The following is an 8,894-nucleotide window of genomic DNA, read 5'->3' as shown; positions in this document are numbered from 1 at the left end:
GATCTATAAGTTCCCCCCCCTAAAGACTTAAAACAGCCAAACAAGACAGTAAAAGAAGCCTGCATACAGTTAGCTAACAATTACTACTACAGAAAATCGCTAGAAAGCTTTCTAAGTTCTGGTGGTTCTGTAAGATCTGTACCACAGAAGAAGAAAACAAAGAATTCTGTAGCCAAGGATGAACCCCAGCATGACGCCTAAATTACTCCACTTGTGTGACTCTTTCAAACCTTGCTGCATCAGAAAGTTATCACCATACAGATAGCACTGCCCTTCTGCAGCCCCCACACATTTTTTCTTTCCCTTTTCTCCACCATACTCATTTATCATAAAACACTCAAATGGGTACTTATACAAACTCAAGTAATACATGAAAATCCAGTACCAGGGTATGTCCTCCTTGGATATGAAATATCCAGAAAAGAGGAAGAAGGATCCCATCAGCCCTGCGATTAAAGATGTCCCCATGATGAAATTTGGGACTAGTGTACTACAACATAGAACGAATGAATTCGACATCAACAAAACCATCCAGACCACCAGTGAGAAGTAGAGGAAACCCTCCATTTCCCTCCTCAATCCAACTAGCCAGTAAACTGGGGTCGTGTAGAGAAGAGCCACAGCTAAGAGGAAAGGAAGGAACACAAGAGTGTTTGCTATGACATAAGAAGAGATTCTATAAGATCCCCTCAAGGTTTCTCTCAGTAAAATCCTCCTTTCCTGCAAGTATATTGGTAGGCCTTCAGTTGTTGAAGACAGCAAGAAGGTGAGGCTGAAGGCAAAAAACCCAATTTGAGATTTTAGCTTAAATCCCCTTGGATCGTTGCTTACATTCGCAAATATAGTCCCAAGCACAAACCCAGCAACTACTGACTGAATCATTCTTGCAACAAAGAGCTGTTTTGTTCTGAAAATGTTGTTGGAGAATCTCTGCCCCAGTATTAAAGCCTCCCTGAATTGACTATTAGAGTAACATATTTTATGTTCTTCGACATAGACTTGGTTGGAAATTCCTCTGATATGCTCATTTTCTCGTTCAATATCGCCTTCTACAATATCTATGACCAGGGTTTCCGCCACTTCAATTGCAAACTCAAGCACATTTACATGCAGAGGAACAGAATGCCCCGCAAACGTTAGCAGCTGCTCCAGGAGATGCAGGGGTCCATGGTGAAGAACAGTTCCATTTGATAGCAACAGAATTTGATCAAATGACTCAAGAATCCGGAAACCGGGTTGATGGATGGTTAACACAATTGTTTTCCCATGCGTCAAAGCCATGGACTTGAGCAATAAGGCAACATGAAGAGCAGAGGTTGAATCAAGCCCTGATGTTGGTTCATCAAGCAGAACAACAGCTGGATCATGCACTAGAGCACCACCAATTGACACCCTGCGCATTTCACCACCTGAAATGCCACGCCTTGATTCACCACCAATTCTTACATCGGCAACATGCTCTAGTCCAAGCTCCTTGAGCAGATCTCTCACTCTGGCGACGGCCATTTTGAACCCACCATGCAACCTGAGACGTGCAGTGTACATGAGCGTTTCTCTGACAGTAAGAAATGGTAAAAGAGCATCATCTTGAGTGACATATCCAGATACTCTCCGGAAGTAAGTTGCCTCCATTTTCTGCTCATTTACAAAAACATGTCCGGATACTCTACTAGGTGGGATCATGCCTGCCAGTATCTCTAATAATGTTGTCTTTCCTGCCCCACTTGGACCAGCAATGGCCATGATCTCCCCTGGTTTCGCTTCACAATTCACATTCTTCAAAATGTAACTACTACTATTGGCTTCCTTCCCCCAACAAACCCCATTTTTTTCATGTAATCTGTAAGAAAGCTTTTTGGTCTTTATCCTGTATCGTGCCTTCGTTGGAAATTCCATTGACAAACAAGAGGAGGCAAATGGGTTGCCGAAGATAGGAAGAATTACTGGGAGAGGATGAGCTAACACACCAAATTCACTCTTCCTTTAATCTCTAAGCTCTTTTCTTTTTCTCTTATTTTTAATAACGTATATTCATTTGTACAAATCTCTAGTGTGAGGAGTACATGTACATCGACCCTCTGAGCTCAACTTTCTTGTGAGCATGACAGTTTCAAACATCTCGAGGAGGCACAGAATGCATTTTAAGGCTGTCTTTGTCTTTGACTCAGTTTGGGGTCGGTGTTGATTGCCTAGCTCAGTGCTCACCCATGTGAGTAGTAAGTTTGCAGTTATTTCTTCCATCTGAGCAGCCGTTAAATGTGTATTGGTAATACCAAGGAACGGGGATAAGGCTGGCTGCGACTTCTGGTTGCAATCGCCAGAGGGTTGGAAATGGACTTGCATATTTACTTTAGGGTTAAATGTCTTTTCGTTATCTATTGTTTGGGCAAAAATCAACCGATCCGTTTCAAAAAGTGTTAAAGAGGGTACCTCTAGAAAATTGAAATACAAACTTAATATTTCCCTCTAATTTTTAAAACGCGACACTTGTACCATTTGCCAAATATGGGAAACAACTCATCACATGCATGTGACATGTGATTATATCAAAGGTGGTACCTATGGTATTGACACTAAAATAGATGCCAAAAATATTAAAAAAAAATAGAGAAAGTCCACATACCCTTCAAACTATCATGTAATTGACAATCTCTTCTTCCAATTTTTTATTGTGACAAATGACAATGTCCCCCAAACTATCAAAAAATTGCCAATATTCCCTCAAATGGTGAAACTATCCTTAGTAAAATAAAAACAAAAAATACTTAAACTTCTTAAAAAAAAAAAAAAAAAAAAGTGGATGTACAAATTTGTTTTTTTTTTATTTTATTTTATTTTAAAAAAAATCCTTTTTATAAGAAAAAAAATTAAAAAATTTCGTTTTTAAAACAAGATATATATATCCCTTTTAAAAAAAAATCGTTCAAAAAAATTTCGTTTTAAAAAGAAAATTAAAAAATTCGTTTTTTAAATTAAAATTTTCGTTTTTTTTTTTAAAAATTATTTTTTATTTTAGTTTTTCGAATTTATAGGGGTATTTTTCTCTTATTGAGAAATCTATAGGGGTAATTTTATCTTTTTGTTAGTTTTGGGAGGACATTAACAATGTTTTAGTAGTTTGGGGATACATTGTCAATTTAGTGCTAGTTTGAAGAAATATGTGGACTTTACCCTAAAAAAATTACCTAAATACCCTTACCATTTACCCTTTTTTGTTAGGGACATGTCCAACATAGTGCAAAACGAGTTAGGATATCCAAACAGTGTGTTACGAGTCTAATAATAGAGGTATTTTATGATTAAAATACTTAGAGATAATAAGTTATCTTTATTGATAACTTTAGAATTAGATTTAGAATTTAAATGTTAGATATAATATGTTATCATTAGAGAGATAACATGTTACTATTAGAAGTAGTTTATTTCTATTAGTGTTTTATATCTACTATATTATGTAAGTCTCAAGACTTTATTTAAAGAGACAAGTTTATTAATGAAATTAAGCAAAGATTAATATTATTCAGCCTTGAGTTGATTTGAGAGGCATTAGGGTTACTCAAACTACCCTTATTTATCTGTTAGGGTTCTTGGGAAATTACGCCCATAACACAATGTTACAACATTCTACAAGTTCAATATTGATGAGGGTATTCATGCACAGGCTGCAGCAGATGCTAACATCGTTGACATGTTGCATGAGTTGGCGAAAGGTGGGAAACATAAATTGCACATACATGTAGAAGAGCATGTAAAACATGACTGAATGAGAGGGCAATATCTTTGTTGATCATCTCTTTGGATTAATATTGTATGGGTTGTAAACCCATTTTTATGTGACATTTTTCCTGCTAGAATAAGGTGTTTTGGTTGTTTGTGGTAGAAACTATGGACATTTTTATGTGACATTTTTCCTTCTAGACATTTAAAATAGATGCCGAAAATATTAAAAAAAAAAAAATGACCTAAATACATTTTTACCCATTTATCCTTTTTTGGGGGGACATGTCCAACATAGTGCAAAACGCGTTGGGATATCCAAACAATGTTTGTGGTTTGGTTTGGGGAAAATAATGAATTTGGATTTGCTTCAATTTGGGTTTTTGATTTTGTTTGGATTAATTTTTGTTTTTTGTTTTAAATTTATTTTAGTTAATTTTTTAATATTTTTAGCATCTATGTTGACGTCAATATCACAGATACCATCTATGATATAGTGACATGTCACATAGATGTGGTGAATTGTCTCCCATATGGTGGGGGAATTAATAAAATGGTCCAACCAGAAGGTTTCCAAATAGAAGGACATGAAGAAAAAGTCTCTGCAAGTTGAAAAGATTTCTATATGAATTCAAAAAGTCTTCTAGACAGTGATATCTGAAGTTCCACCACCCTATATTAATTAGAAATAGGGTTTGAGGACCAAAGTAACTAATCAAAGAATAGCTTATTTGATTTTGCAAGAAGAAGCGTTTTTGTCTTCTACTCAAAAAGATTAAAAAAAGCCCGCATGCTAAAAAAAGATAAAACTCCGTAGAGTATTTGAGAGAAAATTCTCTGATTTGATAATAATTCAATTGATTTTTTTACATAATAAGTTAGCCTATTTATAGAAGAGAAATACTTGTAGAGAAAGTAAACATAGTAAACCTAATCTTAGTAGCAATAGTAAACCTAATCCTAATAAGGAAAAAAAATAACTAAAGCAAATCTCACCCTTAAGGAAAGGAAATAAAGTCCTAATAAAATAAAATAAAATTCTAATATAAAATTGATAATCAGAAAGTCCTAATAAAATAAAATAAAATTCTAATATAAAATTGATAATCAGGAATAGTGACGATCTTTTTTATTGTACTTTTATTGTCTAAAAATGAATAAAATTCTAATTAAACGGTACTGCTCTAATATTATTTTTGATAATATTTTTTTATTTTTAATTTTACCGAACATATAAGTAAATATCGTCTTACATCCTGAGATGAGCCTACTCGATCATTGTCTTTATATGTTGAGGTTTTAGGATAAGTTGACAATATGAGAACAACTTTATTTGTTTTACTCTTATTATATTGATAATTATTAAAGTGATTTGCTTGACATTTAGGGGATATGAGATGACCATTTTCTTTTTAAATTTTTGAAAGAGTGATAAAAATTAGAGAGAATGTTGGGGGGCCGGGGGTACTCTTAAAGTTACTCCCACGGCCATGCTCCATAACATGGCATTGTCATGTGAGGCTGCCATACGTCTTTCATCATTTTCCCTAATGAAAGAGTGGCTTAGGACCTGACCTAGACCCGCTTAGAATCTCGTCGGGATCTGATCGAGACTCGCCCAGAACTTGACCAGGGCTTCACCCAGGACCTCGCCGAGACTTGCTCGGTCGGGTCCCTGTCATGTCCCGATCAAGTCTCGGCGGGGTCACAGGCTGGTCCAGGTGGGTTCCAGTCAAGTCTTGAGCAAGTCCCGATCAAGTCCGAAGCGGGTCCGGTCCGGTTAGGTCTTGGTCGGGTCCCGGCAGGGTCTCGGGCGAGCCCTAGTCAAGTCTCGGGCAGCTCTCGTCGAGGTCCCGAGTAGCTTCCGATCAAGTCAGGGTGGGTCCTAGTCAAGTCCCGGGCGGGTATTTTTATATTTTATTTTTTAAATTATTGTATATTAGTATTTTTATGTTGTGAATTTAAAAAATATTTGTGACTTTCCGTGCGCGCACCAAACGACGTAAAATATTTTTATCGTAAAATATTTTTCTGTAAAATGACTTTCCTAAAAATATTTTACAACGAAAAATATTTTACGCCGAAACAAACAGAGCTTTAGTGTGCATCCGAAATGTTGCAGAGAAATTGTCTGATGAAAGAAATTTTGAACCAACAAGACGAACAAAATTTTCAAATTGGCTTTTCTTTAGGAATTCAAGTAATTTGGGCAAACAACCCAATTATGTCCAAAAACCAAGACACTCTTGGCACTTGATGCCTTGAGTATTCTTCTTTTTCTTGTCCCTACCTTTTTCTTAACATGAGAATGCACACCGAGGGATCGAGAAACATCTATAGCAAGAGGGTCGAAATAGTCCAACCGGAATGAACCTACTCTAATACGAATTGAAAGAACACATATTGAGTTCCAAACCCTCAAAATCCACCACCTACACACAATAAAATCCACAAGAAAAAAAAAATTTGAAATATAAGCTCAACAAAATCAATGAAGAAATTTATAATGCTATAGAAAGATAAATTAAATGCGGAATAATAAATGAGACACTAAGATTTTACGTAGTTCGGTCTATGACCTACATCCACAGATAAAGCGGCTACATTATGCTTTTATTCAATGAATGATTTTACAATACAAATGGTCCCTATAATAGAAAATGGTATGATTAATAAAATCAAATCAAGTATATTTAATTCTTATTTGGTTTTATCAATTACAATCTATGCTAATATATTCCTATAATATCACAATATATTCTAACATTCCCCCTCAAACTCAAGGTGGAAGGTTCTGGAACCTTGAATTTGAGGTTTTTTTTTTTTTTTTTTTTTTTTTGTAGATGGCAACACTTGATGGCGGTTGGCGACGATGATATGAGATGCGCCTTCAATAACAATAGGCTAACTATGGGTTGAAATTAGCCCGAATTTTAAACAATACCACAAAGGCCGAAGAGAAATTGGCCAACTATGAGCCGAATATAATAGCTAACAATGGGCTAAAAGAGGCCTGGGTTTTAAACAATACCACAAAGGCCGAAGACATTGGGCCAACAAAGGGCCAAAAATCGGTTTAGGTCAACAAAGGACCAACAATAGACCAAATAGTGATTAAGCCAACAAAGGGCCAAAAGATGGGCAACATGGCCTCTTTTGATTTTTTTTTTATTTATTTATTTTTTTTCATTTCAACCGAGATTCCCCTTTCTTTTTCTCCTCTCTCACACAATATACTCTAACAACTTGGCCTGGGTTTTATACGTTAGAATATATTGTGATATTATGCTAATATATTCTCATAATATCACAATATATTCTAACAATCAACACACAAATTTTGGTTATGAAGTTAAAACCCTTTTAGCACTTGAAAGGAAAACCATTCCGAGGTAGCCAAATCAAAGAGATAACTATAATAAAAAAAGATTAAACTACATGCAAATTAAACTTTTGACCATGTAAAATACTTACAACAACTGTAGGAACAACAAGCAATTAACTCTCATGAGTGATATGTTGTCATGGGAAGTGTCCCTTGGTAAAGGATAGAGACAACCATTCCAAGGGCTTTATCTCTTGATTGACATGCAACACTTGAAAGAGTTGAAACTATTGAGAAAGGGTATGATTATGTATCTAGAAAAGGATGCAGTGGCCCACATTTTTTATACATTTAAAAGATTCTCAAAAGTTCTCCTATATATGATCAATATCATAACTGAAATTATCACCAATCCTTTTTTCATTTTGTGTCACCTTTGGACCAAAAGAAAAGAAAGAAAGGATGTATCTACATCGGCTTTTGAAGTTAGTTGCACAGTTTTGATTGCACTTTTGAATGAGACTCGATTATATAAATAGACAAATTCAAGATTGTTTTGGAACTTAAACTTGAGCTCAAATTAAGCTTTGAGAATGACATATAAAAAGTTACACGTATTAACATTCAGGACGAAGCCAGCATTTTAATTAATTTATTTATTTGTTTGTTTTTTTTACTCTAAGATAGTTGAATATGTGATTCAAAAAATTCTAAGGAAAAATACACTTTACCTCTAATCTATCAATCCATTTGCACTTTTAACCCAAATATTTCAAAAGTGACACTTTACCCCTCCCCCAACGTATCTGACATTGACACTTGACCCCTATGAAGTACACTTTATCCCCTTGAAGTATTTTCAGTTGACACTTTACCCTTTCGAAGTAACTAAGTTTTGAGGGGGGTAAAGTGTCAATTCAAAATACTTCAGGAGGAGTAAAGTGTACTTCATGAGGGTCAAGTGTCAATGTCAGATACTTTGAGAGGATAAAGTATCACTTTTTAAACATTTGAGTTAAAAGTACACATCGGTGAATAGTTCAGGGGTAAAGTGTATTTCTCCAAAAATTTTACAACTTATGACTAAAAGATTAAATGTATTTATTATAATAGATGATGAGGTTGGTGAAAATTATTAATTTAGATTTGCATTGCTTTAAAAAAAAAAAAAAAGATAAATGATAAGAATAAATCAATAAAGGTAACAGTTTTTGTGAAAGGTCAAAGTATCTCATTAGTTGATTGTTTCCAATTTTTGAATGATTTAATTGAAATGTTAGCTTTCAGTTCCACATAAAAAAAAAAAGAAAAAAAAAAGAAAGGGAAATGCTAGGTATTCTTCTAGTGTTCTTTTAGTGTCCTTCCAATTGTGATGTGCCTTTTAAAATTATCGTTGAATTTGAAATTATCATTATTGACTTTTAATCTATTGGTGATTTTAAAAGTTACATTACAGTTAAAAAAATACCAGGAGAACACTTAGTATTTCCCTAAAAAGAAAAACAAACTAGGAAAGCCACGCTCTTTTCCTTTGGATGTGATAGCAAGATTGATAAAATGAATATCTTGACCTTTGGGAAATGAGAACCACTTTATTTGTTTTAGGGATAATCACATTTTCCCCCATCAATTACAACACATTTTCACTTTCTCCCTATGAACTACCAATTGTACCACAATACCCCATAAACTATCATTTTTTGCTCAAAATCTTATTTCTGTCAGTCAAATGCGTTAACTCAGACGGTCAAAGTGACAATATGTTGTAGTTCATGGAGGCAAACTAACAATGCATAGTAGTTTATGAGGGCAAAGTGACATTGCATTGTAGTTCATGGGGCAAAGTGACGGG

At 34.8% G+C, this 8,894-nt stretch overlaps 1 pseudogene; it reads right to left on the bottom strand.

Moving 5' to 3' along the window:
* Window positions 1-111: 111 nt before the first annotated feature.
* Window positions 112-7,214, bottom strand: LOC132181831 (ABC transporter G family member 10 pseudogene; annotated as a pseudogene).
* Window positions 7,215-8,894: the final 1,680 nt, after the last annotated feature.

This window comes from Corylus avellana, chromosome 5 (assembly GCF_965113065.1).
Source record: "Corylus avellana chromosome 5, dhCorAvel1.hap1.2, whole genome shotgun sequence".
Lineage (NCBI taxonomy): Eukaryota > Viridiplantae > Streptophyta > Magnoliopsida > Fagales > Betulaceae > Corylus > Corylus avellana.
The sequence above is the reverse complement of the archived record's forward strand: the minus strand, read 5'-3'. Positions and strand labels throughout refer to the sequence as shown.